Below are 17,840 nucleotides of genomic sequence, written 5' to 3'. Positions count from 1 at the left end.
CATGTTGTAGGGTTGGCAACCAATGTCACAAAACAGTACGTGTATTGTTTAACAAGAAACTAGTTTGCTCTGCAAACCTTCATCTAAAGTACAATGTAAAAAAATTTAAAAAAAATTAATAATTCACCCTTACTAGTGTGCAGGTCTGCATGTTTTGACAAATGCATATGGTTGTGCAACCACCTCAATGAAGAGAAAACAACAATTTTATCACTCTCAAAATTGCCGTGTGCTTTTACAGTCAACCTCTCCTCTTTTTTCCCCTCTTAACCTCAGGCAATGACTGATCTATTTTCTGTTTTTACAGTTCTGCCTTTTCCAAATGCCCTATCGTTGAAATCATCCAGTATGAAGCTTTTTGAGCCTGGCTTCTTTCACTTAGCATAACGTCTCTGAGATCCAGCTACATTTCTGCGAGCATCAGCAGTTCCTTTCTTTTCGTTGCTGACTAGTATTCCAGTGTATGCATATACCAGCTTGTTTAACCATTCTCCAGTTGAGAGACATGTGGGCTGGTTCCACTTTTTGAAAATCAAAAGTAGAGCTACTATGAACATACACATTCAGGTTCTTCTGTAAACATATGCTTTCATTTCACTTGAATAAATGCACAGGAACAAAACTACTGAGTTGTATGAAAAGTGTATGTGTAACTTTATATGAAACTAGCAAACTTTTCCAAAGCAGTTTTAATATTTTCCATTTCTATCATCAAACCAAGCATTTCAGTTGCTCTGCACTTTCTCAAATACTTATTATAGTATTATTTTTAGTCATCTTCATAGGTGTGTAGAGATATCTCTCTGTGGTTTTAATTTATATAAAGCTTACCATTCTACATTGTAATTTTACATGCAAGAAAACATTTCATTATCAGCCTCATCTCTTATACGAAGTTCTCTAATCTTGGAGCTCCCTGGGTAGCACAAATGGTTAAGCGCTCGATTACTAGCCGAAAGGTTGGTGGTTCAAACCCACCTAGAGGAACCTTGGAAACCCTGGTGGCATAGTGGTTAAGAACTATGGCTGCTCACCAAAAGGTCAGCAGTTTGAATCCACCAGGTGCTTCTTGGAAACTCTACGGGGCAGTTCTACTGTCCTATAGGGTCGCTATGAGTTGGAATCGACTCGACAGCAACGGGTCTGGAGAGGCACCTTGGAAGACAGGCCTGGCAATCTGCTTCTGAAACGTTAAACAGCCTTGAAAACCCTATGGAGCATTTCTGCTCTATACACACAGGGTCGCCATGCGTTGGAATCACCTTGTCGGCAACTAACAACATCATCATCTTGACTTCAAACACTACAGTTGAGTTTTGCCTGTTTTTAAGGCTTCTTATAAATGTAATCATAAACCATGCAATTTTTTTGTGTTTGGCTTCTTTTACTTACTATGTCTGTAAGACTCATCCATACTGTTGTGAGGTATACTTTGTTCATTTTCACTGTCATATAGCATTTCTTTATATAAATGTACCATCAGTTATTTATTCATTCCACTGGTAAAGAATTTGAGCTGTTTTCAGTATTTTGCTTAATATTACTATGATGATGGTAAGGAATACTCCTGAACTATCTCTTGGTATACACATACATGCATTCTGCTGGAAATACACTCTGAAGTAGAATTGCTGGGTCACAGTATGCACTGCTCAACAGTTTTCCAAAGCAGGTGTACCTGTTTGTACTCTCACCAGTAGAGGATGAGAGTTACCACTGCTTCATGTCAGGGCTTCAAACCAGTTCATTCAAACCTGCATTTCTAACAAGTTCCCAAGAAGTTATACATAAGAATCACCAGGGGATCTTGTTAAAATGTAGAATCTGATTCAGTGTATCTGGGGTGGAAATACAAATTCTCAGCAGGGAACCTGTTAGAAATGTAAATTCTCAGTAGGGGTTCAAATTGGAATGAACAGATTCAAAGCCTTGCTTCACATCTTCCCAGATAGTTTTTTTCAATATTTTAAACTTACCTCTCCTAGCTGAGTGTGCAGTGGTTTCTCATGATTTTAATTTTATGTTCATAATTATTAATGAACACTTTTATATATGTTTATTGGTCATTCTCTTTTGTGAAATGCCTGTTCAAGACATTTGCTCATTTTTCTACAGAACTGTTTTTTTCTTATTGGTTTATAAGGCATTCTTTCTATTTTCTAAGTACCGATAAGCGGGATTTTTTTCCTCTTCACTCCAGTATCCCCAGACCTCACAAAAGGGCTTGGAACATAATAATCACCGATAAATATTTTTTAAATGACTGCTTACTCTGCTTTCCTTCAGACTTTAATCATCCCATTTCCATAATTTCGCCTCATAATCTGACTATTAATTCTCAACCTCCAATCCAACTCACCCAAAACCAACTAAATCCACTGCCACTGACTCAATTCAGACTCACAGTGACCCTGCAGGACAGAGCAGAACTGCCCCCCAGGGTTTCTAAGGCTGTTACCTTCACAGAAGCAGACTGCCCCATCTTTCTCCCACAGAACAGCTGGTAGGTTCGAACCACCGACCCTTCAGTTAGCAGCCAAGTGCTTAACTACTACACCACCAGGGCTCCTTAATCCAATCCAAGGCAGCTCTAATATGCTGACTACCTAATAAACTTTATAAAGTAGAGCTCTGTCTATAACACTCTTCAGGATAAATCTTTCAATGGCTTCCTACTACCTACAGAATAAAATCCCAATTCCTTAACTGGATATTCCAAGTTAATTTCTCCAATTTACTTTCCCTATCAACACCATTCTCCTTCCAAAACACGGATTTGGGGTTAGGGAAGACTAAACAGTCATTTAGATTTTAACTATGCAAATTATTTTTACAACTATATGTAGTTCAGTGTTGGTGAAGTACAACGTGAAAGACTAAGAAGGGGAAAGATGGAGGCTGGAATAGACAGCAGCAGGAGACAAAGCCTACGCTACAAAAGATCTTATATATTTACTTCTACTTAACATAATTTGCTTTATATGTATGAGCATTCATTTAATTTTTGTTGAAAGAATGAATTTCAATTCAATCCTGATTAATTCTACCCACCAATGCACCTAACATTTACATCTCCCCCAAAAGTCGAGCACAGCAAGAGTTCTACCAACAACTGTTAAGTTATCCAACTATTTCCTAACTTATCAATTCCGTCAGATAAGTTTTTCAACTTTATATCAGGTGGTCATATATCAGAATTACTTACACTGTGTATCAGAATCCACTTTATGACAGTATATTTAGCAGAGCTGAAACAAATTTGAAATAATGCATCTAACTCAATCATAAGCAGATAATACATTATTACTTTATATAATGTGTTGAAGTATTTGATTTTAATAATATTTTACAGTTTGATAGTGCTTTATGTTTCCAAAGTATTTTACTATTATGATTTAATTTGATCCCACAGTAATCCTAATACACTACCAGAAGAAGAGTAGGTATTATTTTCCACTTCTTGTATCTGAAGAACTTGCAGCCTAGGGAGGTTAACTGACTTGCTCAAGGAGATGAGGCTAAAAGAGAACACAACTAGGGACCCAGGTTTTCTGATTTCTATCCTACGTTCTTTCCACCATACAGCCTCTTATGAAGTCTTGTTATAACATCTTCTGTTCACTGCTAAGTTTCTAAATATTAGCCCTTTAGAAAACATTACAATGATAACACTATTGGCAGTCAGCTTCACTGCTAGACTTAGGACACAAATCTACTAACTTTGAAAATAGTGTCCTACCCCGCTCCACCGTAATAGTTAATCAAAAAATCCCAAATGATTTAATGTACTTTTGAACTTCTAAAAAAAAACACTTAAATGTACATTACTTCTATAAATTAACTCTAGAAAGCTAGCCAACTGTGACATTATATACTACATCCAACTGGGGGTGAGAGGTGGGGGAGGCCCTGATTTAGCATTGCCCACATGGCTCCAATTTACCACTCTGGGTCTTAAACCTTTAAGAAATCCTAGAGATATAATTTATAGACTTAATTACATAAGATATGAAATCAACAGTCTCATAGGTCACAGTGCTCTACAGCCATGAACATAAGCATTTTTCTCTAACTTTCACTTTTAATCCACTCCCTTTAGCCTCAAGCACAAAGGATAGGAAGGGCCAGGAAAGAACAGAAAACACAGGCAGAGAGGAGGAAACAGCAGACTAATAAAGGGCGTGAACTCTGACTTGTAAAAGCAAACAAAGAACTTAATTTTCCAAGAGCCAAAGGAGAATAGAAAATGTGAGCAATGGAAACTGAGCCTGCAGTGCTCCCTGGTGATGGCGATTTTCCGCCATCTTGTTCCTTTTTATTTTTCAGTTGAGGTATACAAGCCTTTGACATTAGAAAAAATAAGCCAACTCATTTAAAATTCCTGATACCCACAGTTTCTTTAAGGAACTCTGGCATACGATCAGTCTATGAGAAGGACCTGATATCAGGAATACTTAAAAAACTGTAAAGAATGCTGACAAGTTCTGTATGTTATAAATTATAATAAAAATAACTTACAAATTAATGTAAAGCCTCAAGATATTTTAAAACTTATTAAATTCAACATAGAACAGATATGAATTATGATGATCCCAGGTAAAAGTTAATCACCTTTAGCCACCTTAGGCAATTACTAAAACAGCTTGCTGGTAGAAACCAACCCAACCCCAACCCTTTGCCGTCGAGTCGATTCTGACTCACAGCCAACCTACAGGAGAGAGTAGAACTGCCCCATAGGGTTTCCAAGGCGCAGCTGGTGGATTCAAACTACTGGCCTTTTGGGTTGTTGGTACAAAGGCACCTGTAAACTATTTATTAGGTATCATTCTCTCTGCAAATTTAGTCTCTTAATCTCTAAAGCAGATTTTATACCTAGCTTAAGAATTTTTATCCTCTCAGATATTCATACCTTATCTCTTACCCTTTGTCAAGATTTCTGACCACCAAATTAAACAATTAGATTCTACTTTCAAGTCTCATGTAAATTAAATGCTCCTCAAACTACTGTACAAACTCTTCTTTACTGGGGTTTTAAATCTTAAAAACATACAATGCAACTGTTTCATTAAAACAGTGCATGTCCCTTCTGCTTTTTATTTCTTTAGTAAGACTAAAGCACAGGAGAAATTAGGTATACACACATTTTTTTGGAAACATTAGTTTATAAAACTGGCCCAAAACCCTTTAGTTTTTCCCAAATTCCTGAGTATTTATTTCCACCATCCTTTTGCTGTGACAGTAGCCTGAGTTTTTTCCTCATAAAGCTATCTATTTTTTTATAAGAACACATTTCAAAATACTAAAAACTTTATACATTTCAAAGAAACTTCTCATATTTTTGGCCCAAACCAAAGTGAGTTAACATTTTCTTGCAAAACTCAGGTGATTATTGCACTTCCTTTACTTTTTTGTTATATTTTCAAATAACACTTTGTTGTGTTTTGATGAAACTTTACACAGTAGATTAGGTTCCCATCTGACAGTTTCTACACAAACTATTCAGTGACATTAGTTACATTTTCCACAACGTGTCTTCTCTTTAATTGTGTTCCGACTGTTCCGTTTCCAGTACTCTAGTTTCCCTGCTCCCGTATCTTCTCTGCTTTAGAGTAAATGTTGACCTTATGGTCTCATATAGATGTTTTTTTAGTAGAACACCATATTTATGGGTAATATCCCTTATTTTGTGTGCCACTCTATTATTTCGCTAAAAGGTGATCACAGGAGATAGTTTTGGTATAAAAAATTTTTTTTTTTTTATGGTTTAAAGAGTATCTCCAGGTGACAGTCTCACGGAGTCCTCTAGTCTCAAATGGTCCAGTAAGTCTGGCCTTAAGAATTTGAGTTCTGTTCTACACTTTTCTCCCATTCTATTTGAGACCACCTATCGCGAGCCGTCAGAATGGCCAGCAGTGGTAGCGGGGCACCATCTAGCTCTTCTGGTCTCAGGGTAGACCAGGCTGTGGCTTGAGTAGGCTCTTGGCCCTGTAGACTTGTTTCCTCTCTGAGACTTTGGTTTCTTTCTGACTTTTTTTGCTCCTGACGAGTAGAGACCAAATAGCTGAATCTTAGATGGTTGTTGGCAAAATTTTAAGACCCCAGACACTACTCACTTTGCTAGAATGTAGAACATGAACTTTGTGAACTATATTATGCCAACAAGTCATAAGACTAAGGTTCTAAGCCTTCAAACCTAGAAAGGCAATCTTGTGAGGTGTTTGGCTATGCCTGAGAAGTGTTTGTAATTGTGTCTCCTATGAATAAATGTGCTTACACCACGTACATATAAATACTTCTATCTGTGCATACATATGCATACATCTGTATGTACCCGTACACCTGTATACGTATGTATGTGACCGTAATTCATTTTTTTGGCCATATTGTTGGTGCTGTCGCCAAATCCCTGAGTTTTAATGTATATTTTATTTAACAGATTTAAGACTTAATAAGATTCAGTTAATAATATAGTAATCAAATGTATACAACTGTAAACAAAATTAATGCAGCAGATCTGGCAGCAAGGAGGATTAGGCAACAGAAGTAATAAGCAAGAAATAGCCAGGTGTGTTTCAGAAAACAAAATAAGCGCATGATGGTGAGCATGGCTGAAGGTGAGTTTGGGGAAGCAAGGCAAGAAGTCAATCAGGTTATTCTGTTACAGTTCTCAGAGACTAGGAATCTTCCTGGCCTTAATCCTCTCCTATCTTCAATCTAATTTTTCTAGTAATAAATAAAAAAGTTCTTAAAAATAAATTTGATTGGTATCCAACATTTAATTGTAACTTGAGCATATTATACACATTTAAAATCACTTCCTTAGAGGCTGAATGAACCTCTGAAACTATTGCCCTGAGATAATCTTTAAACCTCAAGCCAAAGATATCCTCTGAAGTCTTCTGAAAACCAAATACTTGTTTAGCTTAACTAGTAAAAAATGTCTGCCTTGAGCATTATGCTCTTCTAAGAACTATCTATCTGGGATCAAACTGACAACACCAACTCAAAAGTTTAGACAGGAACCTTAGGGGCCAGTGAGTTTACGTTAATGTGGGAGGAACAACTCAGAAAAGGAGGGTGAGAATGGTTGCACACCTTGAAGAATGTAATCAGTGTCACTGAACTGTACACGTAGAAACTGTTGAATTGGTGTATGCTTTGCTGTGTATATTCTCAACAGCAACAAGATAAATACAATTAAAAAAATTTTTTTTAACTTTTTATCCATTTAAAAAATTTTATTTTAAAATAATTCCAGATTTATAAAAGTGTTATATCCACTTTTTAAAAATATTGTTCTTTATGATTATTTTGCTAATATCCCTTCTCAAGCAAGATGTTCTATTAAAAAATGAAGTAAACAGTTTATTTTGATTTGGTTAGAGTTTAATGCAAAGTTTTAAAATGTCTGTTTCAAAATTTTAATTGCCAAATATATTAAAAATCTTTTTATTTCAATTTTTAACTTTCAGTAAGAGTATGCAGTCTTGTTATTGATAAATAAAAAAGCTACACAGTTTTGGCATACACTAGGTACTTAGTATTAATGTTTATTACTCAAATTTCTTAGCTTTCGTTTCATTCAAAATCCATGCCAGTATATTTCCATGGGTATCTACTCGTAAATGGATATGTAAAGTGCCAATTTTGCTTTTTAAAATAGCTTGTTTTCTAAAAATAAAACTCTACAGAATAGTAATTATAGAGTACAACGGATAAGCAAAGATTTTCTAGCAATTTGTTAGAAAAGAACATGACCTTACTTTTTAAATTAATGGAAAAAAGGAAAAGTCAGATCTTCTAAAACATCAGAACCTATACGACAGTTACAGGAATTCTCTTCCAGAAACCAAAAGGGAGAAGATGAAAGATGAGTTCTCGTTATGTCAAAATATACAGTATCTACAGGAGGCTCTCATAGCCAGTACAGCTGTCTACTGGGCATCCACTGGGCTATCTTCCAGGAATGTCAAATTTACCATAACGAAAATAAGACCTGTCATCCTTCCCACTCAGATCCATTCTTCCTTCTCTGTCGCTGACGTCTTGGCCAATGGTAAACACAGTGTTCCCGCTTTAGTCAGAAACCTGAGAGTCCTTCTTAACTCCTACCCCTCCCATGCTCCACAGAGCCAATCAATCACCATGATTTACAATTCCACCCTCTAATCTCTATAAAAAGGAGCCGGGTGGTACACCGCTTAAGTACTTGGCTGCTAACTGAGAGGCCAGCAATTCACACCCACGAGCTGCTCCATGGAAGAAAGATGTGGCAATCTGCTGCCGTAAAGATTATAGCCTAGAAAACCCAGTAGGACAGAATAGACTCGCTTACACACAACAACAATCTCTAAAATTCTTCCACTTCTCCCTCAGCTAATTACTACTTCCCTTGGCTACCAACCGTTTACTGTCTGGATTGTTCCAAGTGCCACCTAACTGACCTCTGTGTCTCTGGTCTTACAGTTTCTCCAATCTCTTCTGGCTGTATTGTGGAGAATGTTTATTTTTTTTCTAGAAAGAAAACCTGGTTACAAGCCTTCAGTGGCCCAGACCCCCGCTGTTTCCAATATAAAGTTGAAACTCTTTAATAAGAAATAAAAGGCCCTGCATGATTTTCTTTATTTCCTTCTCCTGGCTCATCTCCTTCCATTCACTTCCTTGCATTCTATGTTCCTGGCACACTGAATTCCTTTAGACACTCAAATACACAATATTCTTCTCACAAATGCTTGGCACAACTTACCTCTTTTCTTATGCTTGGCTTCTAGACTACTCAACCTTCAGGTCTTAGCTTAAATGTTAAAGGAATCTTCCCTGACCTCCCATGAGCTCCTCTGAGCACATTTTATTCCCTCCCTACAGCATTACTACACTGAACTGTTACAGCCTGCTTGTCTCTATCCTTCTCGGAACTGCAAGCTTTGGGGCAGCAAGGCTTCTGTTTATATTTTAACTTAGCCGAGAAGCTGGCCCATCGTTGTTGTTGTTAGGTGCTGCTGAGTCGGTTCTGACTCATAGTGACCCTATGTACAAGACAACGGAACACCACCCCATCCTGAGCCATCCGCACAATCGTTAACGCTTGAGCCCACTGTTGCAGCCACTGTGTCGGTCCATCTTGTTGAGGGTCTTCCTCTCTTTTGCTGACACTCTACCTACTTTACATGATGTCATTCTCCAGGGACTGATCCCGCCTCATAACATGTCCGAAGTTTGTGAGACGCAGGCTTGCCATCGTTGCTTCTAAGGAGCGTTCTGGTTGTACTTCTTCCAAGACAGATTTGTTCGTTCTTTTAGCAGTCTGTGGTATATTCAATATTCTACCCCAACAACACATTTCAAAGGCGTCAATTCTTCGGTCTGTCTTACTCACTGTCCAGCTTTCACATGCATATGTAGCTACTGAAAACACCATGGATTGGGTCAGGTGAACCTCAGTCTTCAAGGTGACGACTTTGCTTTTCAACACTTTAAAGAGATCTTTTGGAGCAGATTTGCTCAATGCAATGCATCTTTTTTTCTTTAAATTGTTTAAGTGAAAGTTTATAGCTCAAGTGACTTTCTCAGGCGAAAATTTATACACACATTTTTATGCTGCTTTCTAATATGACAGCATACTCCTTTCCACCCCAGATTTCCCACTCCATTCAACCAGCTCCTGTCCCTTTCAGCCTTCTCATCTTGCCTCCAGACAGAAGCTGCCCATTTAGTCTCATGTATCTACTTGAACTAGGAAGCGCATTCTTCATGAGTATCATTTTATGTCTTATGGTCCAGTTTAATCTTTGTCTGAAGAGTTGGCTTTGGGAATGCTTAACAGAGAGTCCAGGATCCATGTCCTCCATTAAGTCTGATCTTCATACTAGAATTTGAGTTCCGCACCCTGCTTTTCTCCTGCTCCTTCAGGGACTCCGTGTTGTGTTCCCTGTCAGGACGGTCACTGGTGGTAGCTGGGCATCGTCTAGTACTTCTGGTCTCAGGCTGATGGAGTCTCTGGTTTATGTGGCCTTTTCTGTCTCTCGGGCTCATATTTTCCTTGTGTCTTTGGTGTTGTTCATTCTCTTTTGCTCCAGGTGGCTTGGGACCAATTGATGCATCTTAGATGGCTGCTCGAAAGCTTTTAAGACCCCAGATGCCACTCACCAAAGTGGGAGGCAGAAAATTTTCTTAATAAACTTTGTTATGCCAACTGATCCAGATGTTCCCTGAAACCATGGTCCCCAGACCCCTGACCCCGCTACTCTGCCCTGCAAAGTATGCATCTTTTGATTTCTTGACTGCCGCTTCCATGGGTACTGGTTGTGGATCCAAGTAAAATGAAATCCTTGACAACTTAACAATCTTTTCTCCGTTGATCATGATGTTGCTTATTGGTCCAGATATGAGGATTTTTGTTTTCTTTAAGTTGAGCTGTAATCCATACTGAAGGCTGTGGTCTCTGATCTTCATCAGTAAGTACTTCAAATCCTGTTCACTTTCAGCAAGCAAGGTTGTGTCATCAGCATAACAAACGTTGTTAACGAGTCTTCCTCCAATCTTGATACCCCTTTCTTCTTCAGAGTCCAGCTTCTCAGATTATTTGCTCAGCATACAGACTGAACTGGTATGGTGAAAGGGTACAACTCAGGCACATACCTTTCCTGACTTTAAACCAATCAGAATCCCCTTGCTCTGTTCAAACAACTGTCTCTTGATCCACATACAGGTTCCATCATGAGCATGATTAAGTGTTCTGGAATTCCCATTCTTCCCAACATTATGCATGATTTGCTGTGATCCGCATAGTAAATGTCTTTGCATAGACACATAAAGCACAAGTAAACATCCTTCTGGTATTCTCTGCTTTCAGCCAAAATCCTTCTGACATCAGCAATGATATCCCTGGTTCCACATCCTCCTCGGAATCTGGCTTGAACTTTTGGCAGTTCCCTGTCAATATACTGCTATGCTGCTTTTGAATAATCTTCAGCAAAATTTTACTTGCATGTGATATTAATGATATTATTCGATAATTTCTGCATTCAGTTGGATCACCTTTCTTGGGAATAGGCATAAAGATGGATCTCTTCCAGTCGGTCTTCCATATTTCTTGGCATAGACAAGTGAGCATTTCCAGCACTGCATCCCTTTGTTGAAACATCTCAATTGATATTCTGTCAATTCCTGGAGCCTTGTTCTTCTCCAATGCCTTCAGTGCAGCTTGGATTTCTTCCTTCAGTACCATCGGTTCCTGATCATATGATACTTCCTGAAATGGCTGAATGTCAACCAATTCTTTTTGGTATAGTGACTCTGTGTATTCCTTCCATCTTCTTTTGATGCTTCCTGAGTCATTTAATATTTTCCCCGTAGAATCCTTCACTATTACAACTCGAGGCTTGAATTTTTTCTTCAGTTTTTTCAGCTTGAGAAATGTCGAGCATGTTCTTCCCTCTCGGTTTTCTATCTCCAGGTCTTTGCACATGTCATTATAATACTTTATCTTCTCAAGACGCCCTTTGAAATCTTTTGTTCAGCTCTTTTACTTCATCACTTCTTCCTTTAGCTACTCGAAGTTCAAGAACAAGTTTCAAAGTCTCTTCTGACATCTATTTTGGTCTTTTCTTTCTTCCCTGTCTTTTTAACGACCTCTTGCTTTCTTCACTTATGATGTCCCTGACATCATTCCACAATTTGTCTGTTCTTCTGTCACCAGTGTTCAACACATCAAATCTATTCATGTAATGGTCTCTAAATTCAGGTGGGCTATTTTTAAGGCTTCAATTTGGGCTCTTGTGGATTTGTTCTAATTTTCTTCAGTTTCAGCTTGAACTTGCATATGAGAAATTGATGATCTCCTCTGCAGTCGACCCCCGGCCTTGTTCTGACTGATAACATTGAGCTTTTCCATCATCTCTTTCCACAGATGTACTCAATTTGATTTCTGTGTATCCATCTGGCAAGGTTCACGTGTATAGCTGCCATTTACATTGGTGAAAAATAGTATTTGCAATGAAGAAGTAATTGGTCTTCTAAAATTCTATCATGCAATCTCTGGCATTGTTTCTATCACCAAGGCTCTATTTTCCAACTACTGATCCTTCTTTTTTGTTTCCAACTTTTGCATTCCAATTGCTAGTAATTATCAATGCACCCTGACTGCATATTCAGTCAATTTCAGACTGCAGAAGTTGGCATAAATCTTTAAGTTCTTCATCTGTGGCCTCAGTGGTTGGTGCATAAATGTTAATAAATAAATTTGGCCCATAGCAGATACCTAATAAATACTTTAAATGAGAATGAGTAAGAACCAACTTTGGAGTTAGACCTGTATTTCAATCCTGGTTCTGTCACTTACTAGCTGTGATTCTTGATCAAATTACTTAGTCTCTCTTAAGCCTGAGTTTCCTCATTTTTTTCCTCGCAAGGTTGTTATGAGAATTAACTGATATCAGATGTAAAGCAGCTAGTACATAACCTAACAGAAGCGAGTGTTCACTGTTGTTAAGACTCTTTTGGCTGCAAGGACAGAACCTGACCAGAGGCAGCTTAAGCAAGAAGAGGAACTTTTTATAAAGGTTACAGGAGTATCCACTGAATTCAAGTTATAAAAGAAAACTAGAACCAGGAACCTAAGTACTACAGAGAGCTTAAAGTTGGTTATAAAAATGGCATGGGTGGGGCAGTGTTTGACCTCCTCCAACCCCACGAGGGGGAAAGAGAACCAAGTTCAACAGCGCAAAGCTGACTCCCATGAGGTGGAGGCTAGAGAAGCCTCCTCTCTTCGCCATCTTTCCTAATTCTGACACCAACCATCCCTCACAAAGCATACTCTACATCTCTGCTGGGTTCGATAATTCATTGCAATGGTCAAACAGAACTCACAGACCAATCCTCTCCCTGGCACTCAGCCTCTCCCCAAAGGCGCTCAGCTTTCTCTCTCCATGGGCCGGAAAGCCCACTACACCATCTCCTGCTGCTCGGTCTCTCTCTCGCCTCTTCTCCCTTTCTCCCTCCTTCTCTCTCTCTCCCCCTTTCTCAGAAGCTTCTCAACACAGAGACCCTGGGTCCAAAGGACGTGTTCTCTGCTTCTGGCTGTTCTTCCTTGGTGGTGGTAGGATCCTCCTCTCTGTTCTGGAAATAGCTCTCTTTTAAAGCAAAACTGACCAATACCCTTGGTGGGCTACAATTACCTTATCACACAGTCCCAACTAATATTCTGGGTGGGAGTTACAAGTCCACAGCCAGAAAGGTCACACAAAAGTAATCAATCACACTGCAGTTGTTTATTCTTTCTGTCACTCCCTCTTTCCTTATCTCCTCTGCCCTTCTCCACTACTTGTCTAAGTCTCTCTCTCTTTTTTTGGTATGCATATGATCATAGCATTTCTGAATATAATGTTATTTTATTGTTGTTGAGAATATATACAGCAAAACACATACCAACAGAACAGTTTCTACATGTACCATTTAGTGACACTGATTACAGTCTTCAAGCTGTGTAACCATTCTCACCTTCCTTTTCTGAATTGTTCTTCCTACATTAACATAAACTCACTGCCCCCTAAGGTTCCTATCTCACCTTTGGAGTTGTTGTCAATTTGATCCCACACAGTTCTTAAAAGAGCTCAAGGCAGACATTTTTTACTAGTTAAGCTAAACTGTTGTTTGATTTTAAGAAGACTTTAGGAGATATCATTGGCTTAAGGTTTAAAGATTATCTTAGGGTAACAGTTTCAGGGGTTCATTCAAACTTCATGGATCCAGGAAGTCTGGAGTCCGTGAGAATTTGAAATTTCATTCTCCGTTTTCCCCCTTTTGATCAGAAATCTTCTATGGAATATTTGATCAAAATGTTCAGTAATGGTAGCTGGGCACCATCCAGTTCTGGGCTCATGGCAAAGGAGGCAGTTGTTCAGGAAGGCAGTTAGCCGCACATTGTGTATCCTCCTCCTATTCCTGATTCTCCTTCCTCTGTTGTTCCAGGTGAATGGAGACCAATTGTTGTGCCTTGGGTGGCAGCTTGCAAGCTTAGTTCTTTGTGTAGTGTCTCAGTCTCTCTTAATCTTTCACCTCTACTGCTCTGTTCATCAGCTTCATTCTTCACTCCTGCAGCAGAATGGCTTTTTCTGCTTTTTATTTCATGTGGTAGAATTCAGCTACCAATAGTTCCAAAGTTAGAATCACCACTTTAAAGAGCAGCTCAACTTAGGGACTCTAAGTATCAGCTTCAAATTCCTAAAGGACTCTGGCCAACTTGGGTCAGATGCGTGCCTCTGGGTCAATCATCTCTAGCCAAAAGGGGTGGTCACTATCTGAACATGGCAGGTCACACTTTAACCATACAGATGATAAGAAAAGGTCCTAGAAAATAAGAGTTTAAGCAATCAAAACATCTAGGGTTCACTACTCCATTCATTAATAAAATCCAGCAATATTTTAAGACAATTATTTTACTTAAGTGAACTAGTTACAATAAGAAAGTACTAGTAATTACTTGCAAGTCTAAAGTTACACTTCTATGATTTTAAATTTTATATGAAGGGAAATGTGTGCCATCAACATAAGGCATGTAAAAAGTATTATTTTCCTTTTTAATTTTAACTTCCCGAGCTTCTGATCTCAATGGCTAATGCTACAAAACAGACTACTACACAAGGTTAAAAAAACGTAAAGACAAAGGATTGGAGGATATTCTAAGAAAATGTTTAAAAGTTATACAGCATACTTAGCTAAACAGCCAAGCAGAAAGTTGGGAAAAGGTCTCGAAAAGACTTTTTAAAAATGAACAGAAAAGAAAACCTTAAACAAACTGGGAAAAATCATTATATAACCTTTTACAGCTTCTTAACAATAAATACAGATGCAACGTTATAACAAAATTGGGTCTGAAAACTCAATTTAGTTGAACTGGGAAAACCAGATAAAAAAATGAGAACCAAGCTAATGTATCTACTCCCCTTCAAGCTGGTTAATTTTTCACCTGATATTAATACTAGTAATATGCAATTAACTCTAAAAGTTATATATCTTTATCTTTGAAGGATAATTAAAAAAAAAAAAAGGATAATATAATGACCCATTTTTCTTACTTTAAACAAAACAGGCATGCTGAATTACTGAATGACTCTTCACAATTAAATTTCATATTGGCAAAAAAAAAAGTCCATTTTAAGATATGTTTTGCCCTATATATGGCCAAAACTTTTCTTGTAATTTTAAATGTCCATAGGACATTTACTAAATATAATTTCCAGTTCCTTCTTGTGTTAAAAATAGGTTTTTCTTTTTTTACTGTAAATTTCATGTATGTGCGTATTAAACCTCAAGCAATACAGACAGAAAGTGTACATAAAGTAAAAATGCGTGACCCACACTGATTTATTTAATCCAAACAACAACCACTGAAGATGTGTACTGTTACAAGGAATACATGGGGACACTGGGATGAAGAAGTTAAAAAACTTTGTCACAAAACTAGTAAGTGACAGAGACAGGAGCTGACAGTGAAATTTTTTTTTTTTTTTTTTTGGTCTCAGTGCCAGGGAGCCCTGGTGGCGCAGTGGTTAAAGTGCCCAGCTGCTAACCAAAAGGTAGGTGGTATGAATCCGCCAGCTGCTAAGTGGCAGAGAAATGTGGCAGTCTGCTTCTGGAAAGATTTCGGCCTCGGAAACCCTATGGGACAGTTCTACTCTGTCCTATAGGGTCGCTATGAGTTGAAATCGACTTCACAGCAACTGGTTTGGTTTTGGGTTGGTCTCAGTGCCTATGCTGACTTTCTATTGCTGCCATAACAAATTACCACAAACTTAGTGACTCATAGAGACCCTATAGGACAGAGTAGAACTGCCCCATCGAGTTTCCGAGGAGCACCTGGCGGATTCGAACTGCTGACCCTTTGGTTAGCAGCTGTAGCACTTAACTACTACGCCACCAGGGTTTCCACTTAGTGTCTTAAAGAGACACAAATTTATTACCTTCCAGTTCTGGAGTTCAGAGGTCCGACACAGGTGGCAGCGGGCTAAAATCAAGGTGTTGGCCAGAGCTGCACTCCCTTCTGGGGGCTCTAAGAGAGAATCTATGTGCCTGCATTCCTCGGCTCCTGGACACCTGACTCCATCTTAAAGCTGGCAACGTTGTATCTCTCCGACCCTGCTTCTGTCATTACATCTCTTTCTTTGACTCTTCTGCCTTCCTCTTCCACTTTTTAAGAACCCTAGTGACTATACTGGGCCCACCTGGATAATCCAGGATAATTTTAAAGTCAACTTTAAATTGGCAACCTTAATTCCCCTTGGCCATGTCACCAATAACATATTCACGGTTCCAGGAATTGGAATGTGAACATCTTTGGGGAGCCATTATTCCGCCCACCGCAGTGCTCCTATTTGCAATCAACATACTCTAAAAGTTATACTGATCTGTTAGGGTTCAGACACTGTACATGTTTTGGTTAAAAATGTATCACAGTTTAAAGCTAACTGTGTACTAAGTAACATAGCCATTCAGAAACCCATTACCGTGGAGTCAATTCTGACTCACAGCAATCCTATAGGACAGAAGCTGCTGACTTTTTGCTTAGCAGTCGAGCTCTTAACCACTGTGCCACTAGGGCTCTACTAAATAACATAACGTTGCTAATTTATCTCTTGAAGTAAAACAAAGTCACTGAATCAATGGAGTTAACAACTTATTCATCTTACTGTGTCTTAAAAGGAAACAAGCCAGTAAGAGTTATCATCATCTCCTTCCCTCATCGAGCTTCTGAAGTACTAGCCTTTGGGGGAGAGAGAGGAACAAGGTGAGCTGCTCTTGTTCTAAGTGGCTGAAAGGAGAGAGAAAAGCTGTAAAAGGTCTGAGTCCTGGTTACTGGGCTGTGGTAGGCACTATGTCCAGCCTGTCCAGATGACACTCTGAAACGCGACTGTTCTTCAAATGCCCCTCAATGAGAATTCAACAGGAAGCTGGTCTAGAGCGCACCATGAACCAAATTACTAGGATTCAAAGATGGGAGAGTAAGTGGGTGACTTCCTTCTTCATCACAACACCAAATACAGAGGCATTTTCCCTTTTTTTTCCTGGAGTTAGGGGAAGGGGTATTTTATATGAGTGCTTAATTTAAGTGATGGATGCAGGATAAACAAAGAATCCTGAAATAGGATCTTTGTCTATTGTTAGAGTTAGTCCAGAAGGCATTCTGCAACATTTACTACTATACATATATATATATATATTTTTTCTGGAAACCCTGGTGGTGTAGTGGTTAAGTGCTACAGCTGCTAACCAAAGGGTCAGCAGTTCGAATCCGCCAGGTGCTCCCCGGAAACTGTGGGGCAGTTCCACTCTGTCCTACAGGGTCACTATGAGTAGGAATCGACTCAACAGCACTGGGTTTGGTTTGGTTTGGATATATATTTCTTCTACCTGGGTCAAAAAATGTGTTTTTTTAAAAACTGTGATACACTGTTAAATTTCTTTCTAATAATGGATCTTGTAAAGAAAAAAATCTAAAATGCTGTATACTATTAAAATGTTTTTAAAAGTACAACTTCTTGGAAAGACAACACATAATGCAGGAAAGGTCAGCACAATTGGACTAAACCAAAAGCAAAGAAGTTTCCTGAATACAACCAAATGCTTGGACGGCCAGAGTAGCAGAGATGGGGGTTGGAGACCATGGTTTCAGGGGACATCTAGATCAACTGGCATAACAAAATATATTAAGAAAATGTTCTGCATTCCACTTTGGTGAGAGGCATCTGGGGTCTTAAGATGCATCAACTGGTCTCAACCCACCTGGAGCAAAGGAGAATGAAGAACACCACAGACATACGGTAAAGATGAGCCCAAGAGACAGA

At 38.7% G+C, this 17,840-nt stretch overlaps 1 protein-coding gene across 2 annotated transcripts in view; it reads right to left on the bottom strand.

Annotated features, from left to right (window-relative positions):
* YES1 (YES proto-oncogene 1, Src family tyrosine kinase) overlaps nucleotides 1-17,840 on the bottom strand; it is a 116,652-nt gene that overhangs the window by 62,912 nt on the left and 35,900 nt on the right. The gene's annotated exons all lie outside the window — the stretch shown is intronic.

Source organism: Loxodonta africana, chromosome 11 (assembly GCF_030014295.1).
Source record: "Loxodonta africana isolate mLoxAfr1 chromosome 11, mLoxAfr1.hap2, whole genome shotgun sequence".
NCBI lineage: Eukaryota > Metazoa > Chordata > Mammalia > Proboscidea > Elephantidae > Loxodonta > Loxodonta africana.
Note: the sequence above shows the minus strand (reverse complement) of the source record. Positions and strands in the feature narration are given on the sequence as shown.